General features: G+C 36.7%; 1 protein-coding gene across 5 annotated transcripts in view; it reads left to right on the forward strand.

The window, feature by feature from the left end:
- The window catches only part of LOC125164161 (cytochrome c oxidase subunit 7B2, mitochondrial), a 166,022-nt gene that overhangs the window by 124,189 nt on the left and 20,190 nt on the right, over window positions 1-21,643 (forward strand). For 2 of the 5 annotated variants that reach the window (XM_047856697.1, XM_047856695.1), the window contains exon 3: window positions 4,685-4,836. The exons of the other annotated variants lie outside the window; for them this stretch is intronic. The gene's annotated coding sequence lies outside the window, so the exon portion shown is untranslated. The remainder of the gene's footprint in view (window positions 1-4,684; window positions 4,837-21,643) is intronic. 5 annotated transcript variants of the gene reach the window in all.

A 21,643-nucleotide genomic window follows, 5' to 3' on the forward strand; every position in this document is an offset into this window, starting at 1 on the left:
GTTGACTAAGACTGCCTTGTTGCACGTCTTACAGATTATTTGCTTTTTAACATGTAGGTTAAAAGGAGAAAAACAGTCTGTAGCACTTAACTTTAAACTAGCTAGCTATTGGATGGTGATCAGGAGAAACCCTGGATATGTGGGACAGAATTCTTGGAAATTCTTTTGTACTTTTGTAAGATCTAGGTAAAGGGTGTGCTTCATATGTTTTCTGAGCTCCCCCTGAGTGCATGGAGAAGTCCAAAGGCTTATTTTATTATTCAGTCTCCAGCTGCTAAAGTAAAATCATTGAAAAAAGGCAGAAATCCAAGAGACATTATTCCTCTTATCTTTCTTCTCTAAAACTAATCAGTCACCACATTCAGGAAGGGCTTATATTTCTTGATCTTCTTCCCTTCTCTGCATTCCAGTTGTTACTACCTTCAATTTTTAATCATTTCCCACTGAGTTTATTTCAGCAGTGCTCATCTTGCTACCAGGTCTGCCCCTTTACATACTGTACATACAGTTACTTTTCTGTAACATGTAGATCATCAGACTACTCTGTACCTTAAAATTCCTTAGTGGCCCCTCATTGCCGTCAGGACCTAGTTCAGACACCTTAGCAGAAAATGGGAAAATCATTCCGAAAAAGTTATGTTTTTGTCATCTTGTCATCATCACTTTCCTGTTTTATATCACATGCAAATTTCTTTAAAACCTAATCTTTTTTTAAGTTTCCTGCTTCTCTGATGCTGCAAGCGTAGGCTTTGGCGGTCTACTTAAGGTAGCCTTTCACTGCCCCATATATTTATAGAACCAAGGGCATATGCTTTTCAACCCATCTACAGTTTTCTATTGTCTGTTTTCTCCAATAGTCTGGAAACTTCATGAAGTCAGAAGTATGTCTTTTTAGCTATTGTATCTCCAGGGCACAGGAAAACTTCTAATATACAACAAATACATGTTTAGATAAACTTTCTTCCATTTAAATAAATATTCTGTCTTTTCTAAAATTGCCAGTTATTAGCATTCTCACCTTTTGACAGGGACTTGAAAATAATGTTAGCTATTGTTCTGCTTAGAATTTGAATTTTCCACCACCATTGGTCCTCATTGAACACCTCAGATAAAACAGGGATCTCACTACTTCCTAAGAAAACCTGTTTCCTTATAAGATAGCTTTAATGTTTATAATTTTTTTCTTCACGTTGAGCCAACATCTGCCTCTAAAGTTCTATTCTAATTTGTCTTACTTTTGTTCCATTGTACCCCATTCACTTTTCCTGAAGACATCATAAATAATGGAAAGTTTTGGCTCTCTTTGTTTCTTGCTGCTGTAACATATTTTATATTGTATGTGGAGAAAAAAGACATTACTCAGGAGCTTCCTCGTATGCATCCATACATAATGCTGGGGGTCGTTCATTACAATATGACCCAATTACACAAAAGCATTTAAATAACATATTTATTGAACAGTAAAAGATTATGCTAATAAAAGTAGTGCACAAAAATGCAATATACTTCAGGGAAATGTGAAATTCTAGGCATTGGGTATTATGCCTTCTATGATGAAAGATTTTAAAGTCATCCTAAGGTCCAGTGACTTTTTACAGTTGCATTAGAGCACCAAACTGAATAGAGAGGATTCTTGTGACCGTATATGACTATAATGCTAAAATTTGGCTCCAGAAATCTTGAGACTCTGGTTTGCAGAATATAGTCTTAATAAGATATGCTTTTCATAACATACTGGAGGTCATATTTATACCTTTCCTGTAAAGAATCTAACTTGTCTTTTCATAGTCATTATCTTAAGTAATACTAAAGAATCTGACTAGCAAACCTGATATACTTGCAGTTTATTTTTAAATATCAAGCGTTATCACATATAATATCCTCACCTAAGGTAATTATGTAGTTGAAGTAACAAATCAGAATGCTAAAACTTATAGAAACCTAATTTTATTTCAGCAATATGGGAACATCAGTTATATATTTGAAAATTAAATGGTGCATCTTTGTATTTAAAGAAAACATAAGCTGTTTTCTATGGTGCCTTACTTTCTGAGTGAATGACTTGCTATGTGAATTGAACAGTGGAAATGTAAATTTTACATTTAATCAAAGCTCTGAAAAATTTAAATTGGTTCCCTTTTGGAGAATCAGAATCAGCCCTAGGAAAAATGTTCCTGTACCACTCCCAAGAAGGGTTATTATCACCTACCACCTTTATCCACCAACAATGAAATTTGAGGGGAAGGGAGGTCTAGGTAAAATATTTTGAGCTTTCAAAATGGATAGAGATAGGAAAGAGAAGCAGGGTGTAAACTACATCCTGAGTAAACTACATATAGCCATTAATACCAATGAGTGATACTTTGCACGTGGAATTAGAGGAAGTAGACAGGTCTACCAGTGGAAAAAGAATAAGCGAGATATCACCTTCCCTTTCGTGAAGTACTTCACTTTGTGCCATAGTAAGACTGCAAAATATATAGAGTGGTAATATGCATCAAAAGTTAATAAAATGAGGGCACTGGAGTACTAGTGAGTATAATCGGACAGGGAGTTAGTATAATTTATCTGAATTTGAGAACAAAGTCAGGTAAATTTAAAATCCAACACTGAATCATTGAAAGTAGCCATGGATAGAAGAACCAGGTCCTAAGATAATAAGTTATAAATGTATTTGCTAGCTAAAGCAAGTCAGAAAGTCAGAGAATCACTTGCAAAAATTGGAAACACCTTCCAAGAACGGAATAACGCTTACTTGAAAACATTAAAAGTCTGAACCTCTTGACTGAAAAATAACCACGAAAAGCATAACTTAACCAACTCTGTATCTGATTTTCTAGAAAGAAACTGATAATGAGCCATCCATGGAATTGTGAGAACCAGAGCTTGAGAGCAAAAATCCACGTCAGCCCAAAGAGAACAACAGAATGAGGGAATTATGAGAGCACAGATTTCTTGTTACTGTAGTAAATGTTCTCAGTTATATAGTCTCTGGATTGTAAAATTAAATTAGTCATTGTCTGACTGAAACATCTATCTTAGTACACTGACTGCTGTAACAAATCTTATTCAGTAAGTAGCTTATGAACAGTTTTGCAGGCCACAGGTCTGAGATCAGAGTGCCAGCATGGCGGTGTGCGAGCCCTCTTCTGGAGTACAGGCTGCTAGCTTCTCACTGTGTCTTACATAATGACCAGGGCCAGAGATCTCTTAGGAGCCTTTTTTATAAGGCACTAATCCCATTCATAAGGGTTCCACTTTCATGATTTAAGCACCTCCCAAAGGCTCCATCTCCAAATACCATTCAAGTATTAAGATCATAGCAACATTCCTCTAGATAACTTTTTTTTTTTAATGTTTTTTCCTTCCTGCCTGCCTGCCTTCCTGCCTTCCTTTCAAGCGTGAAGGAGGGGCAGAGAGAGAGGCAGAGAATCCCAAGTAGGCTCCATACTGTTAGCGTGGAGCCCAACACTGGGCTCGAACCCACAGACCTTGAAATTATGACCTGAGCTAAAATCAAGGGTTAGAAGTGTAACCAACTGAGCGACCCAGGTGCCCCTGTAGATAAAAGTCTTAAAGAAGCAGGCCATAGACTGAATATAGCTTCCAGATATGTTTTGTTTGCCCTGCACCTTATTTAGAAACTAAATCCACTCCAGGGGCACCTGGGTGGCTCAGTCAGTTAAGCATAGGACTTCGGCTAAGGTCATGATCTTGTGGTTTATGAGTTCAGGCCCTGCATCAGGCTCTGTACTGGCAGCTCAGAGTCTGGAGCCTGCTTCGGATTATTATGTCTCCCTCTCTCTCTCTGCCCCTCCCCAACTTGTGCTCTCTCTCTCTCTCTCTCTCAAAAATAAATAAACATTGAAAAATTTTTAAAAAGGAAAGGAACTAAATCTCTTAAAAATCAGGATATTTCACATTCATAACTTAGATATTCAGCACCTCTTTAAAAATTAGATCTGGAGGGGCTCCTGGGTGGTTCAGTCAGTTAGGCGTCCGACTTCAGCTCGGGTCATGATCTCACGGTTTGTGAGTTCGAGCCCTGCGTTGGGCTCTGTGCTGACAGCTCAGAGCCTGGAGCCTGCTTCCGATTCTGTGTCTCCCTCTCTCTCTGCCCCTCCCCCGTCCATGCTCTGTCTCTCTCTGTCCCAAAAATAAATAAACGTTGAAAAAAAAAATTAAAAAAAAAAATTTTTTTTAATTAGATCTGGAAATCCAGCTCAAGTTCCAACATGGCACAAAAGTCAAGTACAGTTAAAGAACATTATTTCATTGTTAGTCCACCATGGTTTCCAACTGTCCCCTGACACTAAAGCTTAGTGTTTGTTCTCATTTTTTATTATGCTTACACCATGGGTTTTCTTTGGAATAGTAGAGGAGTATTTCTCTGCGTCCCTGACTCAGAATGGAAAATCGAATCAGCTTCCAAATGGACATTGCATTTCATATATTTTAAAGAAACAGAGAATACATACATTTTTATTGAAGTGTAAAAAATGCCTGATTCTTAAGGAAACCTTCAGCCTATTTGCCCCTTTTCTATTATTTTTCTAGCTTCTGTGGACATTTAAGTCATGCCTTGTGCTCTCGTATATCCAACAATCAAATTTTTTAAAATCTTATTTAAAGCTTACCACACAAACTCCTTGGGTAATTTGGTTTCCTGGATCTCTCCTTACAGGAGATAGGTACCCTGAACACACTAAGCAGTAGCAGTAAATCATCCTGGTGTCTAAGACTGTGGATTGGACAGTATGGTTTGAATATCTGAACCTAAACAACCTACATAAGTTGCTGGATAAAATCAGGAAGTTCTGTGAGGATGAAAATCAGGTACTGGATTGTGATCACTCCATTTAAACCCCTAAAGTAGCTGACCCTTTGTTTCTTTTTGTTTTAAGTGAAAAATTCAGGGGTTCCTGGGTGGCTCAGTCAGTTGCGTGTCTGACTTCAGCTCAGGTCATGATCTCACCGTTTGTGAGTTCGGGCCCTGCATCGGACTCTGTGCTGGCAGCTCGGAGCCTGGAATGTGCTTCAGATTCTGTGTCTCCCTCTCTCTCTGCCCCTCTCCTGCTTATACTCTGTCTCTCTGTCTCTCAAAAATAAACATTAAATATGTGTGTGTGTGTATTTAAAAAATGCATTTTATCGTTCCAAATTTTTTCATGTCAATATTTCTGAAATTTAATAATCAATGTATAAATTTCATGTGGTAGTATTTTATTTTTAAATCTCTAAACAAATGTTATTGAGCAGTAGCATCTACGCAAAGAGGAAATTAAGTAAAACTCACTGCCTTAATATACACACTTAAATATCCTAAATAGCAAACAAAAATGGTAAAGAATTCTGGCATAATAGCAGTTTGAAAGAACAGTTTTAAAAAGGTAATCTTTTCAGATCACTTCAGTTGAATCACATAGGTGGTTGCCTACTCCCTGAGTGAAGCTTTCCTGAGTGTGTTGTCATTGGACATATTTTTAATTCAAAACTATTTTTTGTCTTCTCTAACATCCTATAAGAGTCTGAATTACTTTCCTCATGGAGTCAACTTATCCTCATGGTGCATGGAGAGATTCAGAGATGCTTGTAGAGAGTCAGTTTGTTGCTGAAATCATTAGTTATTTGTTAGTTGGGTATACATGTATAAATGCATATATGTTTACACATACACACATATATGGATATAACTTCAAATATAAATGATATTTGAATTCTCAGGTTTTTCATCCTTAGTCCATATAATTGAAACTTTTATTTTCAATTTAAGAAATCATATAGAACATAAACTACCTGCCTTGTGCTGAATCTCTTGCCTCTTAAGTTCATAAATTATGACTTGGCAGGGGTGGGGAAATAATTATGTAAGTATATAAAGTCTGAATAAATAAGGACTAAATTTTGTTGGATTATGATCATGTTCATAAACTCTGGTAGAAATGTCAGGAGCATGGGGCGCCTGGGTGGCTCAGTTGGTTGAGTGTCCGACTTCGGCTCAGGTCATGATCTCACGGTTCATGGGTTCCAGCCCCACGTCGGGCTCTGTGCTGACAGCTCAGAGTCTGGAGCCTGCTTCAGATTCTGTGTCTCACACTCTCTCTGCCCCTCCCTCACTCGTATTCGGTCTCTCTCTATCTCTGTCAAAGATAAATAAACATTAAAAAAAAATTTTTAAAAGGAAGAAAAAAAAATGTCAGGAGCAGGTTAAGAGACCTTATTTTGTACATGAAAGTTTAAATGTTGTATTCCTCTGGAAAATATATCAAGGAAATTTTAGGACCAGCTCCACCACATGGGTCACCATTGGTAGGAATAGGATTCTATCCTTAGGTCTAAGACCATCCAACATAGAGAACATACATGCACACACACCCACATCCACACGCCCACACCCCCCACACCCACATCCACACAAATAGGGAAATGGGAAATGTCCTTCCTTCTAAGTTCATGAAGATATACCCTTTTAAAAAAAAAAGGAAAATTGAAACAAGCTATTCTATATATTTGTAGATAATAGCTGGTTTCAATTTTCAATATTTATATTGAAATATATTCAATATATAAATATATTATATATAATATATATATTATATATTTCCACTCAACTGATACGACATATAAAAACTGGGATGCATAACTCTCCTTAATCCCTCATTTCCTTATCTTCTCCAGTATGGCCCTGTGTCTGGATTCTTATCTTGACTTAGCTTTATCAGAATTCATTCATTCAGCAAAGTTTATTGAGAACTTTTATGTGTAAGATATTCCATAGGAACTAGGAATTCAAATTTGGATAAAAGAATTCCTGTTCTCAATAAGTTTTGGGTAAGTGGGGGAAAAAAGAGAACAAGGATTTTTAATAAAGTTTGGTATATACAATGATAGAGCTAAGAGCCATTTTACCTCTGCTGGGTACTATATTCCATTGTTACCTATTTCTTCTCTCATTAAACTTCCTATAAGTCATTTCTCCTTAGACCACAATAGGTATTTTTATCTGTATTTACATATGAGGAGAATGAAGCAAGGTAAGTTTGCAGCCTGTCCAAGGTCACAAAGTTAATCAAGTTGCAGATCTGAGGCCAGAATTTCCTGGATTTTTCACCCAGGATCATATTGTTCATATGATTATTTGCAGTGTCACCAATGTGGTTTTAAAAAATATAGACAATACGCAGATAGATGACAGCTGTGATTAAAGGGATCAGTAAGATGCTTTAATGGACGATGGAATTTTTAGGCCTCTTATAAGTCACTCTGCTCAACAACTTCTGACCTACAGTTAGAATTTCTGATTTCTCCTGGGCTTTCTTGATTTTTAATCCTTAATATTTCCAAAGGCCTGAGAAGGGCATAACAAAAAACAATTCATCATGTTGGCCAGCAGAGATCCATATTTCCCTGGGGCAAAGCAATGAACCTTTGAGTTTCAAAGAGCTTGGGATATCCAGTCCAAACATTCAGATTCAGGCATAAAACCTTTTAGTTTATTCCTTTATTCCTTTTAGAATAGAAAGCCTCTAAAAAATGTATTCTCAGCCTTAATTCTATTCTTACTTCTTCAGCCAGAAACAGTGTTACCGTTAACACATACAGGAACAGTTCAGCTCTCTCCCCTGTCCTGGGACCAGGAGAATACAGTAGGAATGACTGAACAATTAAAGCAATATAATCTATATGTGGAAGGAAGAGGAGACTGTGTATTTAGTAAAGGCCATGTCTAATGTGCCTCTGGAAGCTGTTCCAACTCTTTAATGGATACCTTGGCTTCATGAAAACGGCAGGAGAATATACTGCACTCCAGATGCTACCATTTAGGTGGCCCCCTGCTACTGGTTCTGATGACAAGTATACATAGAAGCAGGGGCTATTTTTCAGGGAGCCCTGGCTTCTGCTGGCATAGCATCCTTTTTAAAGCCTTTTCTACTCACTTAAAATGATTCTGATTAAGAAAGAGCTGAGGCCCTGCTAAGAGAACACTTAGCTTGATATGTAACTCACCTGCCTTCCGAGAAGTTTTCTTGTGTTTGATTTGCAAGCAGCTTAAGTGACTGAGAAATTAAGGGCCAGGGTGGTTTGAAGGATCAGAAGGAGGAATTCTCTAGCCCAGTTGGAAGACATATTTTACTATAATTTGCTTCTGTGTATACTCACCAGTGTGATTCTGAGTTCTCTTCCAGACATTTGAACACATCAGAAACCTTTTTTTGTGTGTTTTTTCTTTGTTTCTCTCTGCTGAATTCTGAGTAACTTTCTCAGATTTATCTTCGTGTTCAGTAATTCTCTCTTCAGTTGTGATTGCCATTAAACCATTCATTGGATTTTTTAATTTTAATTAGATTTTTACAAATTCTTCTTGGTTTCTTTTCAAATCTTCTTAGTCATCTTTTATAATTTCCTATTCACAGAATATATTTTAAGACTTTAAAAAATTCTTTGAATGTAATAAGTGTTTATTATAGGTCTATCTCTGATAATTCCATTTTCTGAAACACTTCTGTTTTTTCTTCTGGATCTTATCCTTTGTGCCTTGTTCCTTTGTGTTTGGTAATTTCTCTGTGAACTGCTCATTTTCCTTAGATTTTTAGTTGTGGGAATCCTCTGAGATCAGGGATAGAAGTGTGTTCTTCCAGAGAGAATTTACATTTACTTCTGTGACTTTAGTATCTCTAAATTATATTCTCAACTTGAGAGCTTGCAGCTACCAAGACAGTGTGAAATTGGACTGTAAAACCTGCAGGAGGGACAGTTGGTGGTTCCAAAATCTTAATCACCATTTTTAACCAATGTTCTCCAGGCACTTTCAGGGTTTAAGATAATTAGTTTTGTTGCAGTTTTCTACAGAATGTGTTATTTCTGGTCTATCCTTTCCCTGAAGATACAACCCTCTGAAATCTTAGTTATAAGAATATAGGTTTCCTGCCTTGGACGAGTTTGGGTTTTGGTTACTAGTTTCAACACACAGTGAAATCATGAAAACTGAAATTCAAGTTCAAGTTTTGAGGAAAAGATCTCAGAATAAATGCTGATTAAAACTCCTGTATTTGTCTGGGTTCCACTATCATTGAACCTCTTCTTTGAGAATATATAGACTTCCATGTGTCCTGCCAAATTACTGTAAAAAGAAAGCTTAATCAGAAACGCACTGGGAAGGAGATTTGGACCCATACATAGCTATTCTTCTCATTTACTCATTTTCTTTTGTTGTTGTTGTTGTTGTTGCTGCTCAGGTAGAATGCCTTTTTATTTTTTTCTCCATGTAATTTCAGCTTTTTTTATCTGCATTTCTTGAGATTGGAAGTGTATGAAACTTTCATCAGTTAAAATAACCACACAGACTTATTTGCATGTTTAGGCACTTGACAGTATGCAGAGACATGAATTGACTATTATCTAACTACTGCCCAATATATGGCTAAGATAATGGCTAGTTGAGAAAGAGAAGGAGACTGACTTTGCAAGGGCCATGCGAGCCACCCACTTGTGTAGATTTTCTGTGCTCTAGGACTCTCAGTTTAGAACATTAAAAAGCAGTATATCTAAGGGCATCTGGGTGACTCAGTCGGTTAAGTGACAGACTTCAATTCAGGTCATGATCTCACGGTTTGTGAAGTTTGAGCACTGCATCAGGCTCTGTGTTGGCAGCTCAGAGCCTGGAACCTTTCTCGGATTCTGTGTCTCCCTGTCTATCTGTCTCTCTCCTGTTCATGCTCTGTCTCTGTCTCTCAAAAGTAAATTAACATTAAAAAAAATTTAAAAAAACCTTACATCTATACTAGGTTATCTTAAATTGCTATCAACAGATTTAACTGAACTTTGAATAAATATTATCCCAGTTTCTATAAAACGGTACCATAAGAAATGATTATATAATGAAATTATAATGAAGTATTGTGCTTACAAATAAAATCCAAAATCCCTTTGAGGCATGCAAGATTCTGCTTTACTGGCTCTTGTCAACCTTTTCTAACTTACCTGCTGATAGCTTCCCTCTAGTTCACAATGCTTTGGTCACACTCAGCTACTTTGTTTCCACCTCAGGGCCTCCATGTGTGTTGCATCTTTTTCTTAGAATTTCCTTCCCCATCTTCTACTGGAATGTTTCATTCTGATCATTGTATTGTCTCACCCTGTCTTTTCCTCAAATAAGTCTTTTCTGCCTACAGAATATTAACATTGCTTTTCTATTCCCATTTTATAATACTTAGCATTTTTAATAGAATTTATAACATTGCATAATTATAAAAGATTGTGATTGTTCCATGATTTGCTCCCCACTGAGCTGTGTAAGCTCCACAAGGGCAAATAATACGTTTGTTTTTTTTAAAGCTGCTATTTCAATAAATACTTAGATTTACAGATAATAGCATAACATAAAATCTTCTCATTTTTGTTTGCTCTAAAATGAAGATAACTAATTTCCATGTTTTCTGATAGAAGTTAAAAGTGAATAAAATACTGATGTAAGAAGTGGATTCTAAAGTAGACATACAAATATTAAATGGTGTGCAATGCACTGCACCACCAACAGTAAAAAATTCATATGCCGAATCCCTCACTAAAATTCCAAATGATGCATGTCATAGAGTAAATTTATTGCTTTTAAGTAGTTGAAACAATAAATGAGGGAATATAAAGATGATCTCCCTGAGAACACTTTGAGCAAATAACAGAGGAATGAGTTAGAATTTACTATGTGAAGTCAGAGGAGAAAGAACAGCAGACTCGGTAGAGAGAAGGAATAAGTTTTCCAGAAACTAGTGGAAAGCCGCATGTAACCAGAATATAGAAAGTGAATAGATTTGTGTAAGATGCTGCTGGATAAGTGAATAAGGGTCAGACAAGCCTTATAATTGATCGTTGTTATGGACTGAATGTTTCTATATCCCCAGAATTCGTATGTGGAAGCCCTAGTCCTCAGTGTGACTGATTTTGGAGATAGGGCATGTCAGGAGATGATAAAGGTTAAGTTAGCCATATGGGTGGGGACCTTCTTCTAGGGCTGGTGCCTATATAAGAGAAAGAGGATACCAAGTTAGCTCAGTCTCCATGTGAAGACAACAAAGAGACAGCCATCTCCAAGCCAGGAAGAGAATTCTCAACAGAAACTGAACCCTGCCAGATCTTGATCCTGAGTTTTCCAGCCTAAGAAGTGTGAGAAAATAGAATTCTGTTGTTCAAGCCATGCAGTCCGTGCTTTTTTTTTTTTTTTTTTTTTTTTTATATGGTATCCCAAACAACCTGAGCAATCATGTCAAAGATGTTAGTCTTTATCTTAAAAGCAGTACATTCCAATGTCTGGTGATTATGTGACCACTAAAGGCAAATCATTAAATATAATATATAAATACAAGTCATTTATTTTTGTTCCTTAAAAAAAAAAAAGAAACAAGGAAACTATATTTTGTGGTACTTTGTCCTGACCAAAGACAGTTTGGCTTTTCAGCCATTGTTAGGTTATTTTGGTAAATGTTTGTACACTCTAATAGTTTGAGTAGGTTGTGTGCACAGCAGACCTTGATGTTAGATCGTATTAGGATGAAAGAAATTCTTAGATATATGGAATTCAGTAGAAAGAAAGCACAAGAACACAGGTTCAGGCAATGTCCTAAGCTGCTTTAGCACACATCTTACATTAAAACAAGGCCGATCATGTTCTAATGGCAGGAGCAGCCAGGCTGATAGTTGTATCAGATAACAGAATGCTGGGAAAGAACCCAAATGTCTATCAGCTGATGAATGGATAAAGATGATGTGGTTTATATATACAGTGGAGTACTACTTGTCAATGAGAAAGAATGAAATTCTGCCATTTTTAACAATGTGGATTGAACTGGAGGGTATTATGCTAAGTTAAATAAGTCAGTCAAAGAAAAGCAGATGTCATATGTTTTCACTCATATGTAGAACTTGAGAAACTTAACAGAACACTATGGGGAAAGGAAAGGGGAAAAAATGGTTACAAACAGAGAGGGAGGCACACTCATAAGACACTCTTAAATACAGAGAACAAACTGAGGGTTGATGGGGGGGGTGGGAGAGAGTGAAAATGAGTGATGGGCGTTGAGGAGGGCACTTGTTGGGATGAGCACTGGGTGTTGTATGTAAGCGATGAATCACGGGAATCTACCCCGAAACCAAGAGCACATTGTATACACTATTAGCTAACTTGACAATAAATTATATTTTTTAAAAAAGGTGGGGGGGACCTGGGCGGCTCAGTCAGTTAAGTGTCCGACTTCGGCCCAGGTCATGATCTCATGGTTCGTGAGTTCGAGCCCCACGTTGGGCTCTGTGCTGACAGCTTGGAGCTTGGAGCCTGCTTCGGATTCTGTGTCTCCCTCTCTCTCTGCCCCTCCCTAGCTCATGCTTGCACTCTGTCTCTGTCAAAAGTAAATAAACAATAAAAAAAAGATAACAGAATTTTGTGTTCAGTGGAGAAACTTAGGACCAATAGAACTCTAGATCTAAAGTGCTGTTCCCAGTGTATCAGGCATCTCTGCTTACCAGATCCTCAATCTTTATTTATGCAAAAGCATTAGGCCTGATATAACCCTTCTAGTTAACTGTGTGTCTTAAATACTAGTCATCCTATCAATAAAAAATTATTTCTCACATCCTCTAGGTTAATTAGCAAACCCTTCTGATTTATATTTCTATAATTAGGTTTCAGGTACATATGTAACCATTCCTGAAATGTGGATTTCTGGTTACTGTTTTTTAAATTCTAACAACTCCTTGACTGGAAACTAAGATTAATTTGTTCACATGAATATCATACTATTTATATTGAAATCTTTTTAGAGTACATCAGAGATTATAACAAGGGTTTTTGAGTAAATGTTATATAATCATGTTTCTGCATATAGAACATCAGTTGTGAAGAATGATTCAACATAAATAAATGAATAAATGCAATAAATCACATTAACAGAATGGAGGAAAATCATTGTCATCTCAATACATTTAGAAAAAGCATTTAACAAAATTCAACATCTTTTCATGATTAAAAGAAAAAAATCAAGAAATTGTATATAGAGCGACTATACCTCAACATAATAAAGGCCATGTATGACAAGTGCATAGCTAACATATTCAACACTGAAGGGTTGAGATTTTCCTCCCAAGATAATGAAGAATACAGGAGTGTCCATTCTCATCTCTCCTGTTCAACATAGTACTAGAAGTCATAGCCAAAGCAATCAGGCAAGAAAAATGAAAGGCATCCAAGTGAGAAAGGAAGAAATAAAATTATCTCCATTTGCAAATGACATGATCATATAAACAGAAATCTTTAAAGACTCCATCAAAAAACTGTTAGAACTAATAAAGTAAATTTGCAGTATACAAAATCAATATATGAAAATAATTTTCATTTCTATGCACTAACAATGAACTTTTGGAAAGAAAAGTTAAGAAAACAATTTTATTTACAATAATATCAAAAACAGGAAAATTTTTAGAAATGAATTTAACCAAGGGGTGAAAGACTGTAGAACAAAAGCTGTAAGACATTGATGAAAGAAACTGAAGAAGACATATATAAATGGAAGTATGTCCTTTGTTTATGGCTTAGAACAATTAATACTGTTAAATTGTCCATACCATCAAGATAATCTACAGATTCTGTGCAGTCCTTACCAAATTTTCACATAAGTAGATAAAAGTAATCCTAAAATTCATATTAAATCACAAAAGATCACAATTAGCCAAGGAATTTTGAGAAAAAAGAATAAAGGTGGAGGCTTTATACTTCCTGATTTAAAACTATATTACAAAGCTATTGTATTTTTCAAAATTTTTTAATGTTTATTTATTTTTGAGACAGAGAGAGACAGAGCATGAATGGGGGAGGGTCAGAGAGAGAGGGGGAGACACAGAATCCGAAGCAGGCTCCAGGCTCCAAACTGTCAGCACAGAGCCCAATGCAGGGCTCGAACTCATGGACTGCGAGATCATGACCTGAGCCGAAGTTGGACGCTTAACCGACAGAGCCACCCAGGTGCCCCTACAAAGCTATTTTAATATGCACAGTAGGGAACTGGATGAAAACAGAACCAAGTAGAGAGCCCAGGAATATACCTGTATGTAGACAGTCAACTAATCTTTGACAAGGGAACCAAAATCATGCAATAGGGAAAGAATAGTCTCTTCAATAGATGATACTGGGAAAACTGCATATCCACATACTGAAGAATAACACTGGATCCCTGTCTTACACTACTCATGAAAATTAACTTGAAATGGATTAAAGACTTAAATGTAAGACCTGAAATGATAAAACTTCTAGAAGAAAACACAGGTAAAAAGCTCTTAGGCATTAGTCTTGGCAATGATTTTTCGATTTGACACCAAAAGGCAAAGTAAACAAGTCAGAGTATATATCAAACTAAAAAGCTTCTGCACAGCAAAGGAAACAATCAACAAAATGAAAAGTCAGTCTACAGAATGGGAGAAAATATTTGAAAACTGTGTATCTGATAAGGGATTAATATCCAAAATATATAAGAAACTTATACAACTCAGTTGGAAAAAAATCAACCTCATTAAAAAATGGGCAGATGACCTGGGTAGATGACAGTTTACCAAAGAATACCTCCACATGGCCAACAGGTACATGAAGAGGTACTCAACATCACTAACCAACTTTGAAATGCAAGTAAAAACCACAGTGAGATATCACCTCACACTTGTTAAGATGGCTGTTAGCAAAAAGACCAGATAATAAGTGTTGCCAAGAACGTGGAGAAAAGAGAACCCTTGTGCACTCTTTGTGGGAATGTAAACTAGTATAGCTATTATGGGAAGAAGTATAGAGGTTCCTCAAACAATTAAAAATAGAACTACCGTATGATCCAGCAATCCCACTTCTGTACATATCCAAAGAAATGAAGTCAGTATCTTGAGATATCTGCACTCTTGTGTTCATTGCAGTGTTATTCACAAGACTTGGAAAAACCCTATATTTTCTGACAAATAAATGGATAAAGAAAACCTGTTATATATATGGAATGAAGTATAACTCAGCCGTAAAAGAAGTAAATTCTGTCATTTGTGACAACATTAATGAATCTGGAAGGTATTATTATGTTACAAGAAATGTCACTGGGACGCCTGGGTGGCTCAGTTGGTGGAGTGGCCCACTTTGACTCAAGTTATATTCTCATGGTTTGTGGGTTTGGGCCCTTTGCAGGCTGTGTGCTGACAGCTTGCTTGGGGTCTGGAGCTTGCTTCGGATTCTGTATCTCCTCTCTTTGCCCCTCCCCCACTTGGGCTCTGTCTCTCTCAAAAATAAATAGATGTAAAAAATAAATGTCAGATTGAGAAAGACAAATACTGTATGATCTCACTTATATGTGAAATATATAAAAAAACTGAACTCATAGAAACAGTAAAGTGGTAGTTTCCAGGGACTGGGGGATAGAGGAAACAGGAAAATGTTGGTCACAGGGTACAAACTTCCAGTTCTAATGAGGTTCTAATATGTGCCATAGTAACTATACCCATAGTCACTCTTGATTTTGTAGACATCACATTATCTTTGCATTATATTTTGAATATCTTAGAATTTGAATTATCTTAGGAGAAATGTTATGAAGGAAGTTTCATGTAGTGTCCTTGAGTGAGGAATGAAGAAAATGATTTATATGTGGAGATATAACTTGGGAGTTATCTAATTGCCCATAATAATTACTATGGCTTGGAAGAGCTAGAGAGCATATAAAGTGAAAATAAAGGGGAAAGTTGTGGCTGAGCCATTAAGAACTTTTACATTAAGGACCTGTTACAGGAAGAAGAGTTTGTAAAGAAGAAATAGCCATAGAGATAGAAAACTAAGAGAACATCATAGGAAGTAAAGGAAGAGAAGGCTTCCCGAGGAGGGATGCATCATTGGTGCTATTTTAGCTGAAAAGTTAAGACAAGTGATTTAACATGTCCACTTTAGAGACAGAGAAGCCATTAATGACCTTTGTATTACCTATTTATATAAAATGATGGGGTGGAAACTGGATGGAGTGTAAGAAGAATGAATGGTAGATGAGGAAATGGCCAGGGTTCATTTAGTAGTTGTCTGAAACTGGTTCCCCTTTTTTTTCTTTCTTTTTTTTTAATAATTAATTAAGTGTATTTATTTTATTTTTTTACTCTGTTGATGTATTTAAGTATATATATGTGAAATTTTTGATTCCAGTGTAGTTAACATACAGTTTCATGTTTACTTTTTAGTGATTCAGCAGTTCCATGTTTTATTCAGTGCTCATTAAACTAAAATCCTGTTTCACCCGTCTTCCTACCTACCTCCACTCTGGTAACCAACCATCTATTTGTTCCCTATAGTTAGGAGTTTGTTTTTTGGTTTCTTACTCTTTTTTATTTTCTTTGTGTTTTTTTCCAAGTTTTTATTTAAATTACAGTTAGTTAATGTACAGTGTAACATTAGTTTCAGGTGTAGGATTTAGTGATTCATCACTTACAACCCCCAGTGTTCATCACAATATGTGCCCTCCTTAATACCCATTACCCATTTAACCCATCCGCCTGCTCACCTCCCCTCCAAAAACCCTCAGTGTGTTCTCTACAGTTAAGAGTCTGTTTTATGGTTTGCCTCTCTCTTTTATTTTCCCCTTTATGTTCATCTGTTACATTTTTTAAATTCCATATATGCATGAAATGATATGGTATTTGTCTTTCTGTCACTGATTTAGTTTGCTTAACACTATGCCTCTAGATCCATCTACGTCCTTACAAATGGCAAAATTTCTTTCTTTTTTATGGCTGAATAATATTCTGCTATATATGTATACCATTTTTCTTTATGCATTCATCTATCAATAGACACTGAGGTTGCTTCTATAATTTGTCTATTGTAAATAATGCTGCAATAAATATAGGGGTGCATGTATCTCTTTGAATTAGTGTTTTTGTATTCTTTGGGTAAATACCGAGTAGGGTAATTGTTGGATTATGGAATAGTTCTATTTTTTTTTTTAATTTTTTTTTTCAACGTTTATTTATTTTTGGGACAGAGAGAGACAGAGCATGAACAGGGGAGGGGCAGAGAGAGAGGGAGACACAGAATCGGAAGCAGGCTCCAGGCTCTGAGCCATCAGCCCAGAGCCCGACACGGGGCTCGAACTCACGGACCACGAGATCGTGACCTGGCTGAAGTCGGACGCTTAACCGACTGTGCCACCCAGGCGCCCCGTAATAGTTCTATTTTTAACTTTTTGAGGAACCTCTATACTGCCTTTCATCAAAACTGCACCAGTTTACATTCTCACCAATAGTGCAGAAGGGCTCATTTTTCCCACATCCTCACCAATTGTTGTTTCTTGAGTTTTTTACTTTAGCCATTCTGATGACAAGTGTTAGGTGGTGTATCGTTTTGGTTTTGATTTGCACTTCCTTGTTGAGTGATGCTGAGTAGCTTTTCATTTTTCTGTTGGCCATCTATATGTCTTTGGAGAAATGTCTGTTCATGTCTTCTGCCATTTTTAATTGGATTACTTTGTTTTTTAGTGTTGAGTTGTATAAATTCTTTACATATTTGTTATATTAAGCCTTTATTGGATATGTCATTTGCAGATATCTTCTCCCATTCAGTAGGTTGTCTTTCAGTTTTGTTGGTTGCTTCCTTTTATGTGCTGAAGCTTTTTCTTTTGATGTAGTGCCAAAGTTTATTTTTGCTTTTATTTACCTTGCCTCGGAGACATATCTAGAAAGATGTTGCTATAGCTTATGTGAGAGAAATTACTGCCTGTGCTCTCTTTTAGGACTTTTATGATTTCAGGTCTCACAGTTAAGTCTATAATCTATTTTGAGTTTATTTTTGTATATGGTGTAAGAAAGTGGTCAAATTTCATTTTTTTTTGTATGTAGCCAACCAGTTTTTCCAACATCATTTGTTGAAAAGACTGTCTTTTTCCCATTGCATTCTTTCCTCCTCTGTTGAAGATTAATTGACCATATAATTTGGGGTTTATTTTGCACTTTATATTCTGTTCTGTTGATCTATGTGTCTGTTTTTGTGCTAGTATTGTACTGTTTTGATTACTTAAGCTTTGTAATACAACTGGAAGTCTGGAATTGCGATACACCTCCAGTTTTGTTTTTCTTTTTCAAGATCACTTTGGCTATTTGGGGTGATTTGTGGTTCCATACAAATTTTCTTCTGGTTCTGTGAAAATTGCCGTTGGTATTTTGACAGAGATTGTATTAAATGTGTGGATTGTGGGGCAGCTGGGTGGCTCAGTTGCTTGAGCATCTGACTTTTGAGTTCGGTTTAGGTCATGATCTCAGGGTTGTGGGATTGAGCCCCACATCAAGCTCCATGCTGAGTATGGAACCTACTTAAATTCTCTTTCTCTCTCCCTCAAGCCTCTCTATTCTGCTCACTCTTTCTCTCTAAAAAAAAATTAAAAAATTAAAAAATAAGTGTGTAGATTGCTCTGGGTAGTATAGAGATGTTAACAGTATTTGTTCTTCCAATCCATGAGCATGGGATGTCTTTCCATTTCTTTGTTGTCTCTAATTTCTTTCATCAGTGTTTTATAGTTTTCAGAGTACAGATCTTCCACCCCTTTGGTTAAGTTTATTCCTAGGTATTTTGTTATTTTTGGTGTATTTGTAAATGGGATTATTTTCTTAATTTCTTTGCTGCTTCATTATTAGTGTATAGAAATGCAGCAGATTTCTGTGTATTGATTTTGTATCCTCCCACCTTACTGAATTCATTTATCAGTTCTGAAAGTTTTGTGGTGGAGTCTTAGGGTTTTCTATATATAGTATCATGTCATTTGCAAATAGTGAAAGTTTTCCATGTCCTTTACCAATTTCAATGTCTTTTATTTCATTTTTCTTCTTATTTCTTTCTGATTGCTGTGGCTAGGACTTTCAGTACTATGTTGGATAAAAGTAGTGAGTATGGACATCCTTATCTTGTTTCTGACCTTAGAGGGAAAGCTTTCCATTTTTCCCCATTGACTATGATGTTAGCTGTGGGTTTTTCATATAAGGGCTTTATTATGTTGAGGTGTGTTCCCTGTAAAGCTACTTTGTTGAAGGTTTTTATCATGAATGGATGTTATACTTTGTCAAATGCTTTTTTGCATCTATTAAAATGATCTTACTGTTTTTATCCTTTCTCTTATTGATGGAATGTATCTTGTTGATTGATTTGTGAATATTGAATTGCACTTGCATCCTGGGAATAAATCCCACTTGATGATGGTGAATACTTTTTAATGTATTGTTTCATTCTGTTTGCTAATACTATTTTGAGGATTTTTTTTTTTTTTTGCATCTATGTTCATCATATATTGGCCTGTACTCTTTTTTTGCGGTGTCTTTATCTTGTTTTGGTATCAGGGGTAATGCTGGCCTCATAGAATTAATTTGGAATTTTTCCTTCTATTTTTTGGAAAAGTTTGAGAAGAATGGATATTAACTCTTCTTTCAATATTTGGTAGAATTCCCCTGTGAAACCATCTGGTCCTGGACTTTTATTTTTTGGGAGTTTTTTTTTTTTTTATGAAATTTATTGACAAATTGGTTTCCATACAACACCCAGTGCTCATCCCAAAAGGTGCCCTCCTCAATACCCATCACCCACCCTCCCCTCCCTCCCATTCCCCATCAACCCTCAGTTTGTTCTCAGTTTTTAACAGTCTTTTATGCTTTGGCTCTCTCCCATTCTAACCTCTTTTTCTTTTTTTTTCCTTCCCCTCCCCCATGGGTTCCTGTTAAGTTTCTCAGGATCCACATAAGAGTGAAAGCATATGGTATCTGTCTTTCTCTGTATGGCTTATTTCACTTAGCATCACACTCTCCAGTTCCATCCACGTTGCTACAAAAGGCCATATTTCATTTTTTCTCATTGCCACGTAATATTCCATTGTGTATATAAACCACAATTTCTTTATCCATTCATCAGTTGATGGACATTTAGGCTCTTTCCATAATTTGGCTATTGCTGAGAGTGCTGCTATGAACATTGGGGTACAAGTGGCCCTATGCATCAGTACTCCTGTATCCCTTGGCTAAATTCCTAGCAGTGCTATTGCTGGGTCATAGGGTAGGTCTATTTTCAATTTTCTGAGGAACCTCCACACTGCTTTCCAGAGCGGCTGCACCAATTTGCATTCCCACCAACAGTGCAAGAGGGTTCCCGTTTCTCCACATCCTCTCCAGCATCTATAGTCTCCTGATTTGTTCATTTTGGCCACTCTGACTGGCGTGAGGTGATACCTGAGTGTGGTTTTGATTTGTATTTCCCTGATAAGGAGCGAAGCTGAACATCTTTTCATGTGCCTGTTGGCCATCCGGATGTCTTCTTTAGAGAAGTGTCTATTCAGGTTTTCTGCCCATTTCTTCACTGGGTTATTTGTTTTCCGGGTGTGGAGTTTGGTGAGCTCTTTATAGATTTTGGATACTAGCCCTTTGTCCGATATGTCATTTGCGAATATCTTTTCCCATTCCGTTGGTTGCCTTTTAGTTTTGTTGGTTGTTTCCTTTGCTGTGCAGAAGCTTTTTATCTTCATAAGGTCCCAGTAATTCACTTTTGCTTTTAATTCCCTTGCCTTTGGGGATGTGTCGAGTAAGAGATTGCTACGGCTGAGGTCAGAGAGGTCTTTTCCTGCTTTCTCCTCTAGGGTTTTGATGGTTTCCTGTCTCACATTTAGGTCCTTTATCCATTTTGAGTTTATTTTTGTGAATGGTATGAGAAAGTGGTCTAGTTTCAACCTTCTGCATGTTGCTGTCCAGTTCTCCCAGCACCATTTGTTAAAGAGGCTGTCTTTTTTCCATTGGATGTTCTTTCCTGCTTTGTCAAAGATGAGTTGGCCATACGTTTGTGGGTCTAGTTCTGGGGTTTCTATTCTATTCCATTGGTCTATGTGTCTGTTTTGGTGCCAATACCATGCTGTCTTGATGATGACAGCTTTGTAGTAGAGGCTAAAGTCTGGGATTGTGATGCCTCCTGCTTTGGTCTTCTTCAAAATTCCTTTGGCTATTCGGGGCCTTTTGTGGTTCCATATGAATTTTAGGATTGCTTGTTCTAGTTTCGAGAAGAATGCTGGTGCAATTTTGATTGGGATCGCATTGAATGTGTAGATAGCTTTGGGTAGTATTGACATTTTGACAATATTTATTCTTCCAATCCATGAGCAGGAAATGTCTTTCCATTTCTTTAAATCTTCTTCAATTTCCTTCAGAAGCTTTCTATAGTTTTCAGCATACAGATCCTTTACATCTTTGGTTAGATTTATTCCTAGGTATTTTATGCTTCTTGGTGCAATTGTGAATGGGATCAGTTTCTTTATTTGTCTTTCTGTTGCTTCATTGTTAGTGTATAAGAATGCAACTGATTTCTGTACATTGATTTTGTATCCTGAAACTTTGCTGAATTCCTGTATCAGTTCTAGCAGACTTTTGGTGGAGTCTATCGGATTTTCCATGTATAATATCATGTCATCTGCAAAAAGCGAAAGCTTGACTTCATCTTTGCCAATTTTGATGCCTTTGATTTCCTTTTGTTGTCTGATTGCTGATGCTAGAACTTCCAGCACTATGTTAAACAGCAGCGGTGAGAGTGGGCATCCTTGTCGTGTTCCTGATCTCAGGGAAAAAGCTCTCAGTT

The sequence above is a fragment of the Prionailurus viverrinus genome, chromosome B1 (assembly GCF_022837055.1).
Source record: "Prionailurus viverrinus isolate Anna chromosome B1, UM_Priviv_1.0, whole genome shotgun sequence".
In the NCBI taxonomy this organism is placed as follows: Eukaryota; Metazoa; Chordata; class Mammalia; order Carnivora; family Felidae; genus Prionailurus; species Prionailurus viverrinus.